Source organism: Crinia signifera, chromosome 8 (genome assembly GCF_055691185.1).
Source record: "Crinia signifera chromosome 8, ASM5569118v1, whole genome shotgun sequence".
Classification (NCBI taxonomy): domain Eukaryota; kingdom Metazoa; phylum Chordata; class Amphibia; order Anura; family Myobatrachidae; genus Crinia; species Crinia signifera.
The window spans coordinates 69,004,988-69,025,551 of record NC_139224.1 but is presented as its reverse complement, the minus strand read 5'-3'; the positions used below and the strand labels follow the sequence as shown (position 1 = coordinate 69,025,551).

At 38.4% G+C, this 20,564-nt stretch overlaps 23 non-coding genes and 4 pseudogenes across 23 annotated transcripts; all 27 read right to left on the bottom strand.

Annotated features, from left to right (window-relative positions):
- Positions 1–146: 146 nt before the first annotated feature.
- Positions 147–265, bottom strand: LOC146032752 (5S ribosomal RNA). The gene has a single exon (XR_014458172.1). It is a non-coding gene; the product is annotated as a 5S ribosomal RNA (ribosomal RNA).
- Positions 266–610: 345 nt separating this feature from the next.
- LOC146030481 (5S ribosomal RNA) lies at positions 611–729 on the bottom strand. Its single transcript, XR_014455974.1, has one exon. It is a non-coding gene; the product is annotated as a 5S ribosomal RNA (ribosomal RNA).
- Positions 730–1,072: 343 nt separating this feature from the next.
- On the bottom strand, positions 1,073–1,191 carry LOC146034992 (5S ribosomal RNA). The gene has a single exon (XR_014460396.1). It is a non-coding gene; the product is annotated as a 5S ribosomal RNA (ribosomal RNA).
- Positions 1,192–1,536: 345 nt separating this feature from the next.
- LOC146027510 (5S ribosomal RNA) lies at positions 1,537–1,655 on the bottom strand. The gene has a single exon (XR_014454909.1). It is a non-coding gene; the product is annotated as a 5S ribosomal RNA (ribosomal RNA).
- Positions 1,656–2,000: 345 nt separating this feature from the next.
- On the bottom strand, positions 2,001–2,119 carry LOC146028686 (5S ribosomal RNA). Its single transcript, XR_014455253.1, has one exon. It is a non-coding gene; the product is annotated as a 5S ribosomal RNA (ribosomal RNA).
- Positions 2,120–2,463: 344 nt separating this feature from the next.
- On the bottom strand, positions 2,464–2,582 carry LOC146028674 (5S ribosomal RNA). Its single transcript, XR_014455251.1, has one exon. It is a non-coding gene; the product is annotated as a 5S ribosomal RNA (ribosomal RNA).
- A 344-nt stretch (positions 2,583–2,926) lies between these two features.
- Positions 2,927–3,045, bottom strand: LOC146033387 (5S ribosomal RNA). Its single transcript, XR_014458796.1, has one exon. It is a non-coding gene; the product is annotated as a 5S ribosomal RNA (ribosomal RNA).
- A 341-nt stretch (positions 3,046–3,386) lies between these two features.
- Positions 3,387–3,505, bottom strand: LOC146032391 (5S ribosomal RNA). Its single transcript, XR_014457829.1, has one exon. It is a non-coding gene; the product is annotated as a 5S ribosomal RNA (ribosomal RNA).
- A 345-nt stretch (positions 3,506–3,850) lies between these two features.
- On the bottom strand, positions 3,851–3,969 carry LOC146028117 (5S ribosomal RNA; annotated as a pseudogene).
- Positions 3,970–4,314: 345 nt separating this feature from the next.
- Positions 4,315–4,433, bottom strand: LOC146035021 (5S ribosomal RNA). Its single transcript, XR_014460424.1, has one exon. It is a non-coding gene; the product is annotated as a 5S ribosomal RNA (ribosomal RNA).
- Positions 4,434–4,778: 345 nt separating this feature from the next.
- Positions 4,779–4,897, bottom strand: LOC146033623 (5S ribosomal RNA). The gene has a single exon (XR_014459033.1). It is a non-coding gene; the product is annotated as a 5S ribosomal RNA (ribosomal RNA).
- Positions 4,898–5,240: 343 nt separating this feature from the next.
- On the bottom strand, positions 5,241–5,349 carry LOC146029034 (5S ribosomal RNA; annotated as a pseudogene).
- Positions 5,350–5,694: 345 nt separating this feature from the next.
- On the bottom strand, positions 5,695–5,813 carry LOC146033518 (5S ribosomal RNA). Its single transcript, XR_014458926.1, has one exon. It is a non-coding gene; the product is annotated as a 5S ribosomal RNA (ribosomal RNA).
- A 342-nt stretch (positions 5,814–6,155) lies between these two features.
- Positions 6,156–6,274, bottom strand: LOC146032751 (5S ribosomal RNA). The gene has a single exon (XR_014458171.1). It is a non-coding gene; the product is annotated as a 5S ribosomal RNA (ribosomal RNA).
- Positions 6,275–6,619: 345 nt separating this feature from the next.
- Positions 6,620–6,738, bottom strand: LOC146033909 (5S ribosomal RNA). Its single transcript, XR_014459318.1, has one exon. It is a non-coding gene; the product is annotated as a 5S ribosomal RNA (ribosomal RNA).
- Positions 6,739–7,083: 345 nt separating this feature from the next.
- Positions 7,084–7,202, bottom strand: LOC146030470 (5S ribosomal RNA). The gene has a single exon (XR_014455963.1). It is a non-coding gene; the product is annotated as a 5S ribosomal RNA (ribosomal RNA).
- Positions 7,203–7,545: 343 nt separating this feature from the next.
- Positions 7,546–7,664, bottom strand: LOC146034991 (5S ribosomal RNA). Its single transcript, XR_014460395.1, has one exon. It is a non-coding gene; the product is annotated as a 5S ribosomal RNA (ribosomal RNA).
- A 346-nt stretch (positions 7,665–8,010) lies between these two features.
- Positions 8,011–8,129, bottom strand: LOC146031161 (5S ribosomal RNA). Its single transcript, XR_014456634.1, has one exon. It is a non-coding gene; the product is annotated as a 5S ribosomal RNA (ribosomal RNA).
- A 344-nt stretch (positions 8,130–8,473) lies between these two features.
- Positions 8,474–8,592, bottom strand: LOC146028663 (5S ribosomal RNA). The gene has a single exon (XR_014455250.1). It is a non-coding gene; the product is annotated as a 5S ribosomal RNA (ribosomal RNA).
- Positions 8,593–8,937: 345 nt separating this feature from the next.
- On the bottom strand, positions 8,938–9,056 carry LOC146031766 (5S ribosomal RNA). Its single transcript, XR_014457223.1, has one exon. It is a non-coding gene; the product is annotated as a 5S ribosomal RNA (ribosomal RNA).
- Positions 9,057–9,400: 344 nt separating this feature from the next.
- Positions 9,401–9,519, bottom strand: LOC146028651 (5S ribosomal RNA). The gene has a single exon (XR_014455248.1). It is a non-coding gene; the product is annotated as a 5S ribosomal RNA (ribosomal RNA).
- Positions 9,520–9,864: 345 nt separating this feature from the next.
- On the bottom strand, positions 9,865–9,983 carry LOC146027763 (5S ribosomal RNA; annotated as a pseudogene).
- Positions 9,984–10,328: 345 nt separating this feature from the next.
- On the bottom strand, positions 10,329–10,437 carry LOC146028736 (5S ribosomal RNA; annotated as a pseudogene).
- Positions 10,438–10,782: 345 nt separating this feature from the next.
- Positions 10,783–10,901, bottom strand: LOC146032120 (5S ribosomal RNA). Its single transcript, XR_014457563.1, has one exon. It is a non-coding gene; the product is annotated as a 5S ribosomal RNA (ribosomal RNA).
- Positions 10,902–19,197: 8,296 nt separating this feature from the next.
- Positions 19,198–19,316, bottom strand: LOC146028639 (5S ribosomal RNA). Its single transcript, XR_014455247.1, has one exon. It is a non-coding gene; the product is annotated as a 5S ribosomal RNA (ribosomal RNA).
- Positions 19,317–19,662: 346 nt separating this feature from the next.
- Positions 19,663–19,781, bottom strand: LOC146028627 (5S ribosomal RNA). Its single transcript, XR_014455246.1, has one exon. It is a non-coding gene; the product is annotated as a 5S ribosomal RNA (ribosomal RNA).
- A 345-nt stretch (positions 19,782–20,126) lies between these two features.
- LOC146030824 (5S ribosomal RNA) lies at positions 20,127–20,245 on the bottom strand. Its single transcript, XR_014456308.1, has one exon. It is a non-coding gene; the product is annotated as a 5S ribosomal RNA (ribosomal RNA).
- Positions 20,246–20,564: the final 319 nt, after the last annotated feature.

Genomic DNA, 20,564 nt, shown 5'->3' with positions numbered 1-20,564 from the left:
GGAATTGGGCCGAAACAGTGTGGTAAGTCTTTAGGTGATGGCTATTGTGTCTGTTTGACCACCAAATGTCTGTATTGGCAATAAAAAGAAAAAGTTTCCAATTTAAATAGCTAGAGAATAAAAACAATTTGCCAGTAATGGGAAAAAACCTACAGCACGTGGTGTTCCCATGTGGTCTCCCACCCAAGTACTAACCAGGCCCAACACTGCTTAGCTTCCAAGATCAGACGAGATTGGGCGTATCCAATGTGGTATGGCTGTAGGTGAGATACAGGCACTTTTTTGCCCTCTTCTACTTCTATAACCAGGTAAGCTAATAAAAAAGTTTCCTAACATTATTGGCTTACTGAAAAAAATCATGTGTTGGTAATGTAAAAAGACCTACAGGACATAATATTAGCAGGTGGTCTCAAATTAAACTACTAATGAGGCTCAACACTGTTTAGCTGCCAAAAGCAGTTGGAATTGGGCCAAAACAGTGTGGTAAGTCTTTAGGTGATGGCTATTGTGTCTGTTTCACCTCTCTCAAATGTCTGTATTGGCAATAAAAAGAAAAAGTTTCCAATTTAAATAGCTATAGAATAAAAACAATTTGCCAGTAATGGGAAAAAACCTACAGCACCTGGTGTTCCCATGTGGTCTCCCACCCAAGTACTAACCAGGCCCAACACTGCTTAACTTCCAAGATCAGACGAGATTGGGCGTATCCAATGTGGTATGGCTGTAGGTGAGATACAGTCACTTTTTTGCCCTCTTCTACTTCTATAACCAGGTAAGCTAATAAAAAAGTTTCCTAACTGTATTGGCTTACTGAAAAAATCATGTTTTGGTAATGTAAAAAGACCTACAGGACATAATATTAGCAGGTGGTCTCAAATTAAACTACTAAAGAGGCTCAACACTATTTAGCTGCCAAAAGCAGTTGGAATTGGACCGAAACAGTGTGGTAAGTCTTTAGGTGATGGCTATTGTTTCTGTTTGACCTCTCCAAAATGTCTGTATTGCCAATAAAAAGAAAAAGTTTCCAATTTAAATAGCTAGAGAATAAAAACAATTTGCCAGTAATGGGAAAAACCTACAGCACCTGGTGTTCCCATGTGGTCTCCCACCCAAGTACTAACCAGGCCCAACACTGCTGAGCTTCCAAGATCAGACGATATTGGGCGTATCCAATGTGGTATGGCTGTAGGTGAGATACAGTCACTTTTTTGCCCTCTTCTACTTCTATAACCAGGTAAGCTAATAAAAAAGTTTCCTAACATTATTGGCTTACTGAAAAAAATCATGTGTTGGTAATGTAAAAAGACCTACAGGACATAATATTAGCAGGTGGTCTCAAATTAAACTACTAATGAGGCTCAACACTGTTTAGCTGCCAAAAGCAGTTGGAATTGGGCCGAAACAGTGTGGTAAGTCTTTAGGTGATGGCTATTGTGTCAGTTTCACCTCTCCCAAATGTCTATATTGGCAATAAAAAGAAAAAGTTTCCAATTTAAATAGCTAGAGAATAAAAACAATTTGCCAGTAATGGGAAAAAACCTACAGCACGTGGTGTTCCCATGTGGTCTCCCACCCAAGTACTGACCAGGCCCAATAATGCTTAGCTTCCAAGATCAGACGAGATTGGGCGTATCCAATGTGGTATGGCTGTAGGTGAGATGCAGTCACTTTTTTGCCCTCTTCTACTTCTATCTAAAGGTAAGCTAATAAAAAAGTTTCCAAACTGTATTGGCTTACTGAAAAAAATCATGTGTTGGTAATGTAAAAAGACCTACAGGACATAATATTAGCAGGTGGTCTCAAATTAAACTACTAAAGAGGCTCAACACTATTTAGCTGCCAAAAGCAGTTGGAATTGGGCCGAAACAGTGTGGTAAGTCTTTAGGTGATGGCTATTGTGTCTTTTTGACCTCTCCCAAATGTCTGTATTGGCAATAAAAAGAAAAAGTTTCCAATTTAAATAGCTAGAGAATAAAAACAATTTGCCAGTAATGGGAAAAAACCTACAGCACCTGGTGTTCCCATGTGGTCTCCCACCCAAGTACTAACCAGGCCCAACACTGCTTAGCTTCCAAGATCAGACGAGATTGGGCGTATCCAATGTGGTATGGCTGTAGGTGAGAGACAGTCACTTTTTTGCCCTCTTCTACTTCTATAACCAGGTAAGCTAATAAAAAAGTTTCCTAACTGTATTGGCTTACTGAAAAAATCATGTGTTGGTAATGTAAAAAGACCTACAGGACATAATATTAGCAGGTGGTCTCAAATTAAACTACTAAAGAGGCTCAACACTATTTAGCTGCCAAAAGCAGTTGGAATTGGACCGAAACAGTGTGGTAAGTCTTTAGGTGATGGCTATTGTGTCTGTTTGACCTCTCCCAAATGTCTGTATTGGCAATAAAAAGAAAAAGTTTCCAATTTAAATAGCTAGAGAATAAAAACAATTTGCCAGTAATGGGAAAAAACCTACAGCACCTGGTGTTCCCATGTGGTCTCCCACCCAAGTACTAACCAGGCCCAACACTGCTTAGCTTCCAAGATCAGACGAGATTGGGCGTATCCAATGTGGTATGGCTGTAGGTGAGATACAGTTACTTTTTTGCCCTCTTCTACTTCTATAACCAGGTAAGCTAATAAAAAAGTTTCGTAACATTATTGGCTTACTGAAAAAATCATGTGTTGGTAATGTAAAAAGACCTACAGGACATAATATTAGCAGGTGGTCTCAAATTAAACTACTAAAGAGGCTCAACACTATTTAGCTGCCAAAAGCAGTTGGAATTGGGCCGAAACAGTGTTGTAAGTCTTTAGGTGATGGCTATTGTGTCTGTTTGACCTCTCCCAAATGTCTGTATTGGCAATAAAAAGAAAAAGTTTCCAATTTAAATAGCTAGAGAATAAAAATAATTTGCCAGTAATGGGAAAAAACCTACAGCACATGGTGTTCCCATGTGGTCTCCCACCCAAGTACTAACCAGGCCCAACACTGCTTAGCTTCCAAGATCAGACGAGATTGGGCATATCCAATGTGGTATGGCTGTAGGTGAGATAGAGTCACTTTTTTGCCCTCTTCTACTTCTATAACCAGGTAAGCTAATAAAAAAGTTTCCTAACTGTATTGGCTTATTAAAAAAATCATGTGTTGGTAATGTAAAAAGACCTACAGGACATAATATTAGCAGGTGGTCTCAAATTAAACTACTAAAGAGGCTCAACACTATTTAGCTGCCAAAAGCAGTTGGAATTGGACCGAAACAGTGTGGTAAGTCTTTAGGTGATGGCTATTGTGTCTGTTTGACCACCAAATGTCTGTATTGGCAATGAAAAGAAAAAGTTTCCAATTTAAATAGCTATAGAATAAAAACAATTTGCCAGTAATGGGAAAAAACCTACAGCACCTGGTGTTCCCATGTGGTCTCCCACCCAAGTACTAATCAGGCCCAACACTGCTTAGCTTCCAAGATCAGACGAGATTGGGCTTATCCAATGTGGTATGGCTGTAGGTGAGATACAGGCACTTTTTTGCCCTCTTCTACTTCTATCTAAAGGTAAGCTAATAAAAAAGTTTCCTAACTGTATTGGCTTACTGAAAAAAATCATGTGTTGGTAATGTAAAAATACCTACAGGACATAATATTAGCAGGTGGTCTCAAATTAAACTACTAAAGGGGCTCAACACTATTTAGCTGCCAAAAGCAGTTGGAATTGGGCCGAAACAGTGTTGTAAGTCTTTAGGTGATGGCTATTGTGTCTGTTTGACCTCTCCCAAATGTCTGTATTGGCAATAAAAAGAAAAAGTTTCCAATTTAAATAGCTAGAGAATAAAAATAATTTGCAAGTAATGGGAAAAAACCTACAGCAAGTGGTGTTTCCATGTGGTCTCCCACCCAAGTACTAACCAGGCCCAACACTGCTTAGCTTCCAAGATCAGACGAGATTGGGCGTATCCAATGTGGTATGGCTGTAGGTGAGATACAGGCACTTCTTTGCCCTCTTCTACTTCTATAACCAGGTAAGCTAATAAAAAAGTTTCCTAACTGTATTGGCTTACTGAAAAAAATCATGTGTTGGTAATGTAAAAAGACCTACAAGACGTAATATTAGCAGGTGGTCTCAAATTAAACTACTAAAGAGGCTCAACACTGTTAAGCTGCCAAAAGCAGTTGGAATTGGGCCGAAACAGTGTGGTAAGTCTTTAGGTGATGGCTATTGTGTCTGTTTGACGTCTCCCAAATGTCTATATTGGCAATAAAACGAAAAAGTTTCCAATTTAAATAGCTAGAGAATAAAAACAATTTGCCAGTAATGGGAAAAAACCTACAGCACCTAGTGTTCCCATGTGGTCTCCCACCCAAGTACTAACAAGGCCCAACACTGCTTAGCTTCCAAGATCAGACGATATTGGGCGTATCCAATGTGGTATGGCTGTAGGTGAGATACAGGCGCTTTTTTGCCCTCTTCTACTTCTATCTAAAGGTAAGCTAATAAAAAAGTTTCCTAACTGTATTGGCTTACTGAAAAAAATCATGTGTTGGTAATGTAAAAAGACCTACAGGACATAATATTAGCAGGTGGTCTCAAATTAAACTACTAAAGAGGCTCAACACTATTTAGCTGCCAAAAGCAGTTGGAATTGGGCCGAAACAGTGTAGTAAGTCTTTGAGTGATGGCTATTGTGTCTGTTTGACCTCTTCCAAATGTCTGTATTGGCAATAAAAAGAAAAAGTTTCCAATTTAAATAGCGAGAGAATAAAAACAATTTGCCAGTAATAAGAAAAAACCTACAGCACCTGGTGTTCCCATGTGGTCTCCCACCCAAGTACTAACCAGGCCCAACACTGCTTAGCTTCCAAGATCAGTCAAGATTGGGCGTATCCAATGTGGTATGGCTGTAGGTGAGATACAGTCACTTTTTTGCCCTCTTCTTCTTCTGTTACCAGGTAAGCTAATAAAAAAGTTTCCTAACATTATTGGCTTACTGAAAAAAATCATGTGTTGCTCATGTAAAAAGACCTACAGGACATAATATTAGCAGGTGGTCTCAAATTAAACTACTAATGAGGCTCAACACTGTTTAGCTGCCAAAAGCAGTTGGAATTGGGCCGAAGCAGTGGTAAGTCTTTAGGTGATGGCTATTGTGTCTGTTTCACCTCTCTCAAATGTCTGTATTGGCAATAAAAACAAAAAGTTTCCAATTTAAATAGCTAGAGAATAAAAACAATTTGCCAGTAATGGGAAAAAACCTACAGCACCTGGTGTTCCCATGTGGTCTCCCACCCAAGTACTAACCAGGCCCAACACTGCTTAGCTTCCAAGATCAGGCGTATCCAACGTGGTATGGCTGTAGGTAAGATACAGGCACTTTTTTGCCCTCTTCTACTTCTATAACTAGGTAAGCTAATAAAAAAGTTTCCTAACTGTATTGGCTTACTGAAAAAAATCATGTGTTGGTAATGTAAAAAGACCTACAGGACGTAATATTAGCATGTGGTCTCAAATTAAACTACTAAAGAGGCTCAACACTGTTTAGCTGCCAAAAGCAGTTGGAATTGGGCCGAAACAGTGTGGTAAGTCTTTAGGTGATGGCTATTGTGTCTGTTTGACCTCTCCCAAATGTCTGTATTGGCAATAAAAAGAAAAAGTTTCCAATTTAAATAGCTAGAGAATAAAAACAATTTGCAAGTAATGGGAAAAAACCTACAGCACCTAGCGTTCCCATGTGGTCTCCCACCCAGGTACTAACAAGGCCCAACACTGCTTAGCTTCCAAGATCAGACGAGATTGGGCGTATCCAATGTGGTATGGCTGTAGGTGAGATGCAGTCACTTTTTTGCCCTCTTCTACTTTTATCTAAAGGTAAGCTAATAAAAAAGTTTCCTAACTGTATTGGCTTACTGAAAAAAATCATGTGTTGGTAATGTAAAAAGACCTACAGGACGTAATATTAGCATGTGGTCTCAAATTAAACTACTAAAGAGGCTCAACACTATTTAGCTGCCAAAAGCAGTTGGAATTGGGCCGAAACAGTGTGGTAAGTCTTTAGGTGATGGCTATTGTGTCTGTTTGACCACCAAATGTCTGTATTGGCAATAAAAAGAAAAAGTTTCCAATTTAAATAGCTAGAGAATAAAAACAATTTGCCAGTAATGGGAAAAAACCTACAGCACGTGGTGTTCCCATGTGGTCTCCCACCCAAGTACTAACCAGGCCCAACACTGCTTAGCTTCCAAGATCAGACGAGATTGGGCGTATCCAATGTGGTATGGCTGTAGGTGAGATACAGGCACTTTTTTGCCCTCTTCTACTTCTATAACCAGGTAAGCTAATAAAAAAGTTTCCTAACTGTATTGGCTTACTGAAAAAAATCATGTGTTGGTAATGTAAAAAGACCTACAGGACATAATATTAGCAGGTGGTCTCAAATTAAACTACTAAAAAGGCTCAACACTGTTTAGCTGCCAAAAGCAGTTGGAATTAGGCCGAAACAGTGTGGTAAGTCTTTAGGTGATGGCTATTGTGTCTGTTTGACCTCTCCCAAATGTCTGTATTGGCAATAAAAAGAAAAAGTTTCCAATTTAAATAGCTAGAGAATAAAAACAATTTGAGAGTAATGGGAAAAAACCTACAGCACGTGTTGTTCCCATGTGGTCTCCCACCCAAGTACTAACCAGGCCCAACACTGCTTAGCTTCCAAGATCAGACGAGATTGGGCGTATCCAATGTGGTATGGCTGTAGGTGAGATAGAGTCACTTTTTTGCCCTCTTCTACTTCTATAACCAGGTAAGCTAATAAAAAAGTTTCCTAACATTATTGGCTTACTGAAAAAAATCATGTGTTGGTAATGTAAAAAGACCTACAGGACATAATATTAGCAGGTGGTCTCAAATTAAACTACTAATGAGGCTCAACACTGTTTAGCTGCCAAAAGCAGTTGGAATTGGGCCAAAACAGTGTGGTAAGTCTTTAGGTGATGGCTATTGTGTCTGTTTCACCTCTCTCAAATGTCTGTATTGGCAATAAAAAGAAAAAGTTTCCAATTTAAATAGCTATAGAATAAAAACAATTTGCCAGTAATGGGAAAAAACCTACAGCACCTGGTGTTCCCATGTGGTCTCCCACCCAAGTACTAACCAGGCCCAACACTGCTTAACTTCCAAGATCAGACGAGATTGGGCGTATCCAATGTGGTATGGCTGTAGGTGAGATACAGTCACTTTTTTGCCCTCTTCTACTTCTATAACCAGGTAAGCTAATAAAAAAGTTTCCTAACTGTATTGGCTTACTGAAAAAATCATGTGTTGGTAATGTAAAAAGACCTACAGGACATAATATTAGCAGGTGGTCTCAAATTAAACTACTAAAGAGGCTCAACACTATTTAGCTGCCAAAAGCAGTTGGAATTGGACCGAAACAGTGTGGTAAGTCTTTAGGTGATGGCTATTGTTTCTGTTTGACCTCTCCAAAATGTCTGTATTGCCAATAAAAAGAAAAAGTTTCCAATTTAAATAGCTAGAGAATAAAAACAATTTGCCAGTAATGGGAAAAACCTACAGCACCTGGTGTTCCCATGTGGTCTCCCACCCAAGTACTAACCAGGCCCAACACTGCTGAGCTTCCAAGATCAGACGATATTGGGCGTATCCAATGTGGTATGGCTGTAGGTGAGATACAGTTACTTTTTTGCCCTCTTCTACTTCTATAACCAGGTAAGCTAATAAAAAAGTTTCCTAACATTATTGGCTTACTGAAAAAAATCATGTGTTGGTAATGTAAAAAGACCTACAGGACATAATATTAGCAGGTGGTCTCAAATTAAACTACTAATGAGGCTCAACACTGTTTAGCTGCCAAAAGCAGTTGGAATTGGGCCGAAACAGTGTGGTAAGTCTTTAGGTGATGGCTATTGTGTCTGTTTCACCTCTCTCAAATGTCTGTATTGGCAATAAAAAGAAAAAGTTTCCAATTTAAATAGCTAGAGAATAAAAACAATTTGCCAGTAATGGGAACAAAACCTACAGCACCTGGTGTTCCCATGTGGTCTCCCACCCAAGTACTAACCAGGCCCAACACTGCTTAGCTTCCAAGATCAGATGAGATTGGGCGTATCCAATGTGGTATGGCTGTAGGTGAGATACAGTCACTTTTTTGCCCTCTTCTACTTCTATCTAAAGGTAAGCTAATAAAAAAGTTTCCTAACTGTATTGGCTTACTGAAAAAATCATGTGTTGGTAATGTAAAAAGACCTACAGGACATAATATTAGCAGGTGGTCTCAAATTAAACTAATAAAGAGGCTCAACACTATTTAGCTGTCAAAAGCAGTTGGAATTGGGCCGAAACAGTCTGGTAAGTCTTTAGGTGATGGCTATTGTGTCTGTTTGACCTCTCCCAAATGTCTGTATTGGCAATAAAAAGAAAAAGTTTCCAATTTAAATAGCTATAGAATAAAAACAATTTGCCAGTAATGGGAAAAAACCTACAGCACCTGGTGTTCCCATGTGGTCTCCCACCCAAGTACTAACCAGGCCCAACACTGCTTAGCTTCCAAGATCAGACGAGATTGGGCGTATCCAATGTGGTATGGCTGTAGGTGAGATACAGTCACTTTTTTGCCCTCTTCTACTTCTATAACCAGGTAAGCTAATAAAAAAGTTTCCTAACAGTATTGGCTTACTGAAAAAAACCATGTGTTGGTAATGTAAAAAGACCTACAGGACATAATATTAGCAGGTGGTCTCAAATTAAACTACTAAAGAAGCTCAACACTATTTAGCTGCCAAAAGCAGTTGAAATTGGGCCGAAACAGTCTGGTAAGTCTTTAGGTGATGGCTATTGTGTCTGTTTGACCTCTCCCAAATGTCTGTATTGGCAATAAAAAGAAAAAGTTTCCAATTTAAATAGCTAGAGAATAAAAACAATTTGCCAGTAATGGGAAAAAACCTACAGCATCTGGTGTTCCCATGTGGTCTCCCACCCAAGTACTAACCAGGCCCAACACTGCTTAGCTTCCAAGATCAGATGAGATTGGGCGTATCCAATGTGGTATGGCTGTAGGTGAGATACAGTCACTTTTTTGCCCTCTTCTACTTCTATCTAAAGGTAAGCTAATAAAAAAGTTTCCTAACTGTATTGGCTTACTGAAAAAATCATGTGTTGGTAATGTAAAAAGACCTACAGGACATAATATTAGCAGGTGGTCTCAAATTAAACTAATAAAGAGGCTCAACACTATTTAGCTGTCAAAAGCAGTTGGAATTGGGCCGAAACAGTCTGGTAAGTCTTTAGGTGATGGCTATTGTGTCTGTTTGACCTCTCCCAAATGTCTGTATTGGCAATAAAAAGAAAAAGTTTCCAATTTAAATAGCTATAGAATAAAAACAATTTGCCAGTAATGGGAAAAAACCTACAGCACCTGGTGTTCCCATGTGGTCTCCCACCCAAGTACTAACCAGGCCCAACACTGCTTAGCTTCCAAGATCAGACGAGATTGGGCGTATCCAATGTGGTATGGCTGTAGGTGAGATACAGGCACTTTTTTGCCCTCTTCTACTTCTATAACCAGGTAAGCTAATAAAAAAGTTTCCTAACTGTATTGGCTTACTGAAAAAAATCATGTGTTGGTAATGTAAAAAGACCTACAGGACATGATATTAGCAGGTGGTCTCAAATTAAACTACTAAAGAGGCTCAACACTGTTTAGCTGCCAAAAGCAGTTGGAATTGGGCCGAAACAGTGTGGTAAGTCTTTAGGTTATGGCTATTGTGTCTGTTTGACCTCTCCCAAATGTCTGTAATTGCAATAAAAAGAAAAAGTTTCCAATTCAAATAGCTAGAGAATAAAAGCAATTTGCCAGTAATGCGAAAAGACCTACAGCACCTGGTGTTCCCATGTGGTCTCCCACCCAAGTACTAACCAGGCCCAACACTGCTTAGCTTCCAAAATCAGACAAGATTGGGAGTATCCAATGTGGTATGGCTGTATGGGAGATACAGGCACTTTTTTGCCCTCTTCTACTTCTATAACCAGGTAAGCTAATAAAAAAGTTTCCTAACTGTATTGGCTTACAGAAAAAAATCATGTGTTGGTAAAGTAAAAAGACCTACAGGACATGATATTAGCAGGTGGTCTCAAATTAAACTGCTAAGGAGGCTCCACACTGTTTAGCTGCCAAAAGCAGTTGGAATTGGGCCGAAACAGTGTGGAAAGTCTTTAGGTGATGGCTATTGTGTCTGTTTGACCTCTCCCAGATGTCTGTATTGGCAATAAAAAGAAAAAGTTTCCAATTTAAATAGCTAGAGAATAAAAACAATTTGCCAGTAATGGGAAAAAACCTACAGCACCTGGTGTTCCCATGTGGTCTCCCACCCAAGTACTAACCAGGCCCAACACTGCTTAGCTTCCAAGATCAGGCGTATCCAATGTGGTATGGCTGTAGGTGAGATACAGTCACTTTTTTGCCCTCTACTACTTCTATAACCAGGTAAGCTAATAAAAAAGTTTCCTAACTGTATTGGCTTACTGAAAAAAATCATGTGTTGGTAATGTAAAAAGACCTACAGGACATAATATTAGCAGGTGGTCTCAAATTAAACTACTAAAGAGGCTCAACAATGTTTAGCTGCCAAAAGCAGTTGGAATTGGGCCGGAACAGTGTGGTAAGTCTTTAGGTGATGGCTATTGTGTCTGTTTGACCTCTCCCAAATGTCTGTATTGGCAATAAAAAGAAAAAGTTTCCAATTTAAATAGCTAGAGAATAAAAACAATTTGCCAGTAATGGGAAAAAACCTACAGCACCTGGTGTTCCCATGTGGTCTCCCACCCAAGCACTAACCAGGCCCAACACTGCTTAGCTTCCAAGATCAGACGAGATTGGGCGTATCCAATGTGGTATGGCTGTAGGTGAGATACAGGCACTTTTTTGCCCTCTTCTACTTCTATAACCAGGTAAGCTAATAAAAAAGATTCCTAACTGTATTGGCTTACTGAAAAAAATCATGTGTTGGTAATGTAAAAAGACCTACAGGACATAATATTAGCAGGTGGTCTCAAATTAAACTACTAAAGAGGCTCAACACTGTTTAGCTGCCAAAAGCAGTTGGAATTGGGCCGAAACAGGGTGGTAAGTCTTTAGGTTATGGCTATTGTGTCTGTTTGACCTCTCCCAAATGTCTGTATTGGCAATAAAAAGAAAAAGTTTCCAATTTAAATAGCTAGAGAATAAAAACAATTTGCCAGTAATGGGAAAAAACCTACAGCACCTGGTGTTCCCATGTGGTCTTGATAATACAGAAAATCAACGAATCAATAAATCTATGCTTTTATTATATTCTGTTTTCCTGACTGCTGCTATTATTGCTGCAGATGACTTTAGCTTGTTGCACAATGTACTATTCACTGCGTATGAGGCATTACCTTTGCGCTAAACAGTTATAATATGTCAGAAACGGCGGCCATTTTGTTAGGCATGACTTGCATAATAACATTATAAAATGGCTGATCATTCAGAACAGTGCTGTAAAAGTGATTTCTTATAGAGAATTGTTTTTGGTTTTAGAAGCTTAAGAATGTGATGTTGACAGTATAATGGAGCAAGGACAGAAAGCTAGTCTCCACAAACTGAATAATATGGGAACAAGGCCACACATGCGTAGACCCCCAAGGCCACTGAAGTTGGGTGTTGGGTTAATTATGACATCATGATTGAAAGCAGAGCTTTCCAATAAGACTCAATGCTTATGAGTAATTAATTAATTAATGTGATTAAGGTTTAAATATCAGAGTTATAGAAGGAGGGGAAAGGCAGTTGAGGAAGAACAAGGAAGCACAGGGGGCTGGAGGTAATTATGAAGGAGGTTTAATCATGGCTGACCACTGTCCTTGAAAGGTGTCCATTTTGATTTGATTTAGAATTACTGTTTAAGTATTAGCTAATCAATTTTATGTTTCTTGTGTTAGTCTGTATTTGCAAATACCTGTAATGAAGCTATTTTTCAAGTAAAGCATTGTCATACATTTTATAACAAGGTTGTGTGGGTGTGCAATCATTTCAGCGTTGCCATTATATTTAAAGGAAATAAAGGAAATATATACAGGTTTGGGTTATCAATCATATCTAATCTTATCAAACAAATCTCTGCGTTATCAGTTGGAGGCCCCAGCGAGATGTAATGCGAGATAAGGAGTTGTCCACGTTAGGTGAAGAAACAGGAAATGATCATGTGAATTCAATGTTTTTTTTTTTTTCATTTAATGAGTAATACATTTTGGATAAGAAAAGTGATATATATATATATATATATATATATAGATATATATATATATATATATATATATATATATCGATGAGATATAAGTCCAATATAACATCTATTCTTAAAGGTTCATATTGATATATTAGACCATGTTTTCTGTTGGCAATTTCTGTTGCCTATTTGCTTGATCTGGATACATATATTGAATCAGATATACCTTGAGTAATGCGCAGATAAATCCTGGGTTTATTTTTATTCTTATGAATGGAAGGTAATCAGTGATAACTGACTCAAGGCTGTGGGGTTTTCTTTAAGCCAATTTTTGTTTTGTTTTGGATTTGTGTTAATTTAGTTTTGTTTGTTTTGAAAGGGGGAGGATACTAAATTGATAGAGTATCTTAAGGGGTTAATACTGTGGCCACAGTTAGCTAGATAACCAGGGGAGATAGTGATCTAATCGTGTAATGATCACTTAGACAATGTGCAGATAAGGTAACAAAGAATGACATATTGCATATAATTTTTTCTGATTTGATGAGTTGATTTTTCCTGTGAGAGTGCTGACCGGTAGCGAGATTCACAGGGGGTATCTGCCACCTACGTGCAAGGTAGAATATACTGAGAAAAAAGGGTGGGGGTGGGACACGTGACTACTGGTAACAAAGAATGACAGTAGAGACCCACAAGACTGGTAACAAGGAATGACAGGATGTGGAAGGCGTAGGTGTGGTAACAGTGAATGACACATAACGCAAGGTTAGGTTTTTTGGGGAAATTTTTTTTTATTTTATTTACATTTTTGTCTTTGAAAGAGGTAACACTGTTTTAAGCATTTGTATGGGATCACAGAAAGTTCTTTGAGTATGTGACTGGTGTGAGCAAGTGAGAAGGAATAGAAAATACTATGCTAGTCATAGTTAGTTGGAATTGGCGATGATGATGCACCTGTGAGGTAATGATTATTTGATGAGAGTGAACGCGCAATGGTCTGGTGACAGGTGGTGAAAGCTTCAAGAATTGAGATAGTATATCCCACTAACCCACATGTGTTTGGAAAGATTGTACTGTCCCACTGAGGGGTTAATTCTGTTCAGTGAAAAGTGAGGAGAGGTGATATCTATTTTAGAGCCCTAGGGAAGAAAAAGAAAAATGGGAAAAAAAAAGAATAATTTTGAAAATTTTGTTTATTTTTGAATAAGCAGAAGGGAAGAAGTTTTTTTCAGTGATGAGGTGAGAGTAATATCAGAAATAACTCAATAGGAAATTAAAGGCAGGAAATGGTTAATGAGATTGATAAGAGAGTAAAGTTTTATTCCTAAATGATGTGAAATATCCAAGGAGTGTTACAGAACTGTTTTCCATAACAAGGACATTTAAGCAATTATGGGCTGAAAGATCTTAGAATTGAAGATATTGTTTACCCTTTTGAAAAGGCACAATGAATAGATTAAAGTTATTGCAATGTTTGTATGGGACAGTGATCAGCCATACCCAAGGATGACCTCCAGCCCCCTCCCCATTGCTTCCCTCATGTGATAATGTTGTTTTGTCAACATCTGTTTAAAAACTGCCATTTTTTTTCTCCAAATGACAAATGCTAATATGATGTCTGAGCTTAATAATGCTATTGCTTTTGCTTGTTTTATTTAAATAAAAACCAAGCCAATAGAGGTGTGACCATTCCAGAGAAAATATTCATTTACAAATTGATGCATTTCATTTTGCACAGAAAAAAACAAGTGTTTTAACCCCTTCCCGACATTTGACGTACATTTACGTCATGGTCGGGATGTACTTCCCGACACATGGCATAAATGTACGTCATGTTTTTAAACTGTCACCGCGTCTATAGACGCGGTGACAGAGGGACGATGTCTGCTGTCCCTGACAGCAGACATCTTACCTCATTGTCCAGGGGGGGCACCGATGCCCCCCCCTCAGCGATTGCTGCGATTGGCTGTTCAAACGTGAACAGCCAAAAGCAGCGTTTACTGTGTTATGTGTATAATTTTGACTCTGCTGCCCCCTAGTGTCCAAAAAAATTAAAAGCAGGTTGAAATAATGATGTAATAATAAAGTATACATATGGTCTATGTTAGTTATTAACTATTTTGAGTGGTATGATTATTTGTCTCACAAGTAGAAAATTTAACATTTTGCAAATTGCAAAATGTTCAATTTTTTTACATCATTTTGGTATTTTTCACAAAAAAAACAGACTGTATCGACCAAAATTTACCACTAACTTAAAGTACAATGTGTCACGAGAAAACAATCTCAAAATCACTGGGATAAGTAAAAGCAATAAAAAGTTATCCCCACATAAAGTGATACATGTCAGATTTGAAAAAAAGGCCTCTGTCAGGAAGGCAAAAACAGGCTGCGTCGGTAAGGGGTTAAAAAAAATATTATTATTATTATTATTACTGAGCCACGAGAAATTCTTTAGAAAATAATATTGAGTCTGCAGGTACCTCTGCAGAATCCTTATCAAAGCCCTTATTGAAAAATACAGATTTTATAGTGATTATTATAAGATGCATATTGAGTTGAGTTTACTGATTTATCTGATTGCATGTTGCCACTTTACTAGATCCATTGGTCATGCATATGAGCCCACAAATAAGGAATGGAGGTCACAATTAGGCGCAGCACAACTGGGTACTGCTACTAGTAATCGCATTTGCTGCACAACTAATCATGATATTCTCTCAAATATTTGTAATGATTTAATGATTGTTTTTTCTCAGAGTGGTTTGGAAGAAATTGTGTATTATTAACAGGAATCCATGAGAGACAGCTGTCAGAAAGCACTAACCGATATGAGGACCCTCACGGGGTTAGAGGATATGAGTGATGCTCATAGGGCATTAAGCAATTAGTATTTTGATGAGTTTTTCATTACTAATCATGTCACAAGTTTCTGAATATCTATGGACCACTGATATGCAGGTTACATATATATTTAACCGAAATGAGATGCCCAAAACTTCCATGGATTCCACAATGCCCTCTAAAATCTGAGGCAGAAATAGTTTTTTTCAAATTTGACAACAACGCATATTATTTAATACCCATAGTATTTGCAACACTCTGTTATTGTAGGTTATCTACCCAATGCGATTATTCTGATTATTTTTTTAGTGTAAATCAATTCACTTTACAGTTATGGAAGTATTACAGTCATCTAATCATTGATTTATGATCTGCATATCTCTTACTATCAAATAGCAGATTGTCAGGACTAAAGGTGCCCACACACTAGAACGATTTTTGGTCCGATTGGCCGATTTTCGATAAATCGGCCGATATATCCGATGCTCGCTCCTGTGGATCTTTTGCTAAATCTTCTGATCTTACGTGCTGCACAAAAGATCAGAGGATTTAACAAAAGATCCATAGGAACGCACACGGGATCTTAAGAAAAATCTTTGGTAAAGATGTGTGCTTGCCTGAAATCTTTTGTCCAGATCGGACAAAAGATTTGAAGGCTAATTTATGTGCACATCTTATGATCGCAGATCTTTCTAGTGTGTGGGCACCTTTACTACATTTATTTACAGCACAGTCCAATATACATGGACTCAATTAAGCCAAAGTTTTATGGACAGCCCCACTATGTCCCACAATGAGTTGCATGATTGCTACCACCATGCTGATTCAATATGTTTATGATCTAATGATGTGTTTAAATTCTTTACAGGATTCTCTTACTGACACTTTTTCTATTACTACTACTAAATCTAACTGACACAAAGTACAATATACTGACATCATTGTTCATTTAAGGCTCTGATACACGCACTGACAGAAACCACAGCACTGGATATATCAGATTTATCATATACCTGTCTTTACTGTAAGGAACAATAAGCAGCGGCCTTGGGAGTTTGAACACATATACATGGGGGTTCACATAGACCCATCAGGTGCTACAGTTGCACACTTGACCGAGTGGCATCTGCTTTACCAACATGTTTAAGGACTGTGGCGGCTGCTGCAGCCTTTGTATAGAAATTACAGAACACCGCACACTATGTGTCTCTAATGCTACATCTTTACTAATGAACTCCTCACGGACAAGACACTTTCCAGTGCATGGTTGCTCCCGGTGCCACATGACCTGACCATTGTCAGGTGTGGTACGCTAAATCCTGCTACTCTGCTACCTGGTGGGACCCGGGAGTCCCAGAGGATGGATGAGAGGCAGGATTTAGAACATGATTGTGAGGAATATTTAAAGCAAAATTTCTCCAATCAGACCTGATATCTCTGACACGCCACTGCCATCTACAAAGATTGTAGTTGTCACCAACAAGGAGACTCAGGATGGCCATATACGGGATATGCGGGAGTATTGGATTTAGAGATCCTCATTTTCCATCGTGATTTTGCTATGATATAATACGCTAATATCACAGCAAGTAAAGGAGCTCATTGAGGCTGTGCAACTCCCTGCAAAGGCAGACTTGTCACTCTAGTTGTTAAGTGTCAAGCTCACATGTTATAAAGTGATCTTGTTGCACTTGGTAACAAAAACAGGATGACCACCGTTGTGAATCACACCACTATACAATTTAATGTTTTTACAATTGACCAGCAGAATCTCATAAAACATCCAGAGTTGTGTATTTAAAAGGAATGTGCCAATGGATGATGAATGGATGCAGTCAAAAGGCTAATGGCCTATGTAAAGATGGTGGGGGCAGATCAGTAGCTCCCAAAACCCCTCCTCCTGGCATATACAGAAGCTGCCCATGGGATGACCCATGTAAGGAGAGAGAGGGCATGCATTTGATTTCATCTTATGCAGAAAAGTCCCAAACTCATCTGCAAGAGAATGAACTCAGGAAAATTATTCCTATAGAACCATCTAACATTTCTACTACCACTGGTCCATTCCTGAGTTTAAAAATATTTTTTTGGAATTTACATGCATATAAAATTGTTATTATATTTAAATGGTATCTGATATGTTATCTTGATTATAAGGAACATCCCAGCTGTCCCATGTACAGCATCCTTTACAGCAAAGAAATGTATTGAGAAATTAGGATATGTTATCCCATAAGGTATATGGTATTAAAAAAAAATCATAGAGGTACATATTTGACAGGAAAGGTATTCTGAGGAATAAGTCAATATATGGGTATTGAAGGTTGGTTGCACTCACCACTCACTAAAAGGTTTTAGTCAAAATTGAACATGTTAACAAATGCACATTGAGAACACATTATTTAGGGTGGGTGTGGAAATTACCATGAGTTGACTTGAAGTTTTGTCATCGGTTTTGTATAACATTCACACTACTCCTCAGCAGCCACTGAACCTGTCCCCTTATAAGATCATTATTTCAATTTATATATAATTTTTTTTTATTTTTGGGAGACCAGCAAACCCTATTCAACATCCAGCAGCAGACTTGTCACTCTAATTCTCACATCATCTAAAGACTTTACCAGAAAAGCAAACAAGCTTATGAAGGGATGTTGTTATAAGGTCCAGCCTGGAGACTATGCAATGGTGAGAAAATTCTTACAATTAAATGTCTCGTAGATTAAAGGAAAGACCCGTCCCTGTTAAACAAACCAATTGAATTAATGCGTCTCACTGCAAGAAGGTTTCCGACCTGGTGGTGATATCAGTTGAAAGGAAAAGATACTGATGCAGATAAATATTGTGACTTTGATTCTAATTTAATAAACTTATTTGATGATGGACCTGTCCAGGGCCCCCACACAGACCAAGACAAGGTCCACGGAATCGGGGGACATCCTTAGTGGTGTCCCTGCGGGTTGTGGGCAAGAAGAGGTTCACGGAATCGGGGGGATACCCTTAGTGGTGTCCCTGCGGGTTGTGGACAAGGTGTAAAACAATGATCCCCATGAGTGACCAAGTTTCCCATACACTCACTAACTGAAGAAGTCATTTTTGTTTTTTTAAGTTTTCATATTTTTATAGTGAATGAGGGTTACCAGGGATTGGTTGCTGGCAAGGACAGTGTGTATAGTTATCAAAGAGGTATTACTAGAGTCATGGTGGTGTATTCTACTTCTGCTTTTCAATTTAATCCCACAAGTATAGTAATAATCATAACAGACACACATATACATCATACTACTGATGCTCCCAGGTTTCGGTATGCATCAGAGGATGGTAATAAAATACTGATAGCTAATATGTTAAACTAATTAAAAGGTTTAAAATAAAAATATGAATAATAACATAAAAGTAACTAAGAACATCCACACAGGAACCATTGATAGAATACATCTAGTAAGGTATCAGTAAAGAAGAGGCATTCTAAATAAGGATGGTAACAATGGTGCAAACATAATATCTATATGCAAACTGACATTTCTTCTTTAAGACGCTTATCATGAGCTAATAAAAAGAACAATAAGGTAAACTGATTGTTGGTTATATTGTCATCTACGGTATCACTCCGGTAATGTTGGGTTAATGGCTACTTATATTTGCAGTCAAATCAAACAAATCTCTGCGTTATCAGTCTCCCACCCATGTACTAACCAGGTCCAACACTGCTTAGCTTCCAAGATCAAACGAGATTGGGCATATCCAATGTGGTATGGCTGTAAGTGAGATACAGGCACTTTTTTGCCCTCTTCTACTTTTATAACCAGGTAAGCTAAAAAAAAAGTTTCCTAACTGTATTGGCTTACTGAAAAAAATCATGTGTTGGTAATGTAAAAAGACCTACAGGACATAATATTAGCAGGTGGTCTCAAATTAACCTACTAAAGAGGCTCAACAATGTTTAGCTGCCAAAAGCAGTTGGAATTGGGCCAAAACAGTGTGGTAAGTCTTTAGGTGATGGCTATTGTGTCTGTTTGACCTCTCCCAAATGTCTGTATTGGCAATAAAAAGAAAAAGTTTCCAATTTAAATAGCTAGAGAATAAAAACAATTTGCCAGTAATGGGAAAAAACCTACAGCACCTGGTGTTCCCATGTGGTCTCCCACCCAAGTACTAACCAGGCCCAACACTGCTTAGCTTCCAAGATCAGACGAGATTGGGCGTATCCAATGTGGTATGGCTGTAGGTGAGATGCAGGCACTTTTTTGCCCTCTTCTACTTCTATAACCAGGTAAGCTAATAAAAAAAGATTCCTAACTGTATTGGCTTACTGAAAAAAATCATGTGTTGGTAATGTAAAAATACCTACAGGACATAATATTAGCAGGTGGTCTCAAATTAAACTACTAAAGAGGCTCAACACTGTTTAGCTGCCAAAAGCAGTTGGAATTGTGCCGAAACAGTGTGGTAAGTCTTTAGGTTATGGCTATTGTGTCTGTTTGACCTCTCCCAAATGTCTGTATTGGCAATAAAAAGAAAACGTTTCCAATTTAAATAGCTAGAGAATAAAAACAATTTGCCAGTAATGGGAAAAAACCTACAGCACCTGGTGTTCCCATGTGGTCTCCCACCCAAGTACTAACCAGGCCCAACACTGCTTAGCTTCCAAGATCAGACGAGATTGGGCGTATCCAATGTGGTATGGCTGTAGGTGATTTACAGGCACTTTTTTGCCCTCTTCTACTTCAATAACCAGGTAAGCTAATAAAAAAGATTCCTAACTGTATTGGCTTACTGAAAAAATCATGTGTTGGTAATGTAAAAAGACCTACAGGACATGATATTAGCAGGTGGTCTCAAATTAAACTACTAAAGAGGCTCAACACTGTTTAGCTGCCAAAAGCAATTGGAATTGTGCCGAAACAGTGTGGTAAGTCTTTAGGTGATGGCTATTGTGTCTGTTTGACCTCTGCCAAATGTCTGTATTGGCAATAAAAAGAAAAAAGTTTCCAATTTAAATAGCTAGAGAATAAAAACAATTTGCCAGTAATGGGAAAAAACCTACAGCACCTGGTGTTCCCATGTGGTCTCCCACCCAAGTACTAACCAGGCCCAACACTGCTTAGCTTCCAAGATCAGAAGAGATTGGGCGTATCCAATGTGGTATGGCTGTAGGTGAGATACAGGCACTTTTTTGCCCTCTTCTACTTCTATAACCAGGTAAGCTAATAAAAAAGATTCCTAACTGTATTGGCTTACTGAAAAAAATCATGTGTTGGTAATGTAAAAATACCTACAGGACATAATATTAGCAGGTGGTCTCAAATTAAACTACTAAAGAGGCTCAACACTTTTTAGCTGCCAAAAGCAGTTGGAATTGTGCCGAAACAGTGTGGTAAGTCTTTAGGTTATGGCTATTGTGTCTGTTTGACCTCTCCCAAATGTCTGTATTGGCAATAAAAAGAAAACGTTTCCAATTTAAATAGCTAGAGAATA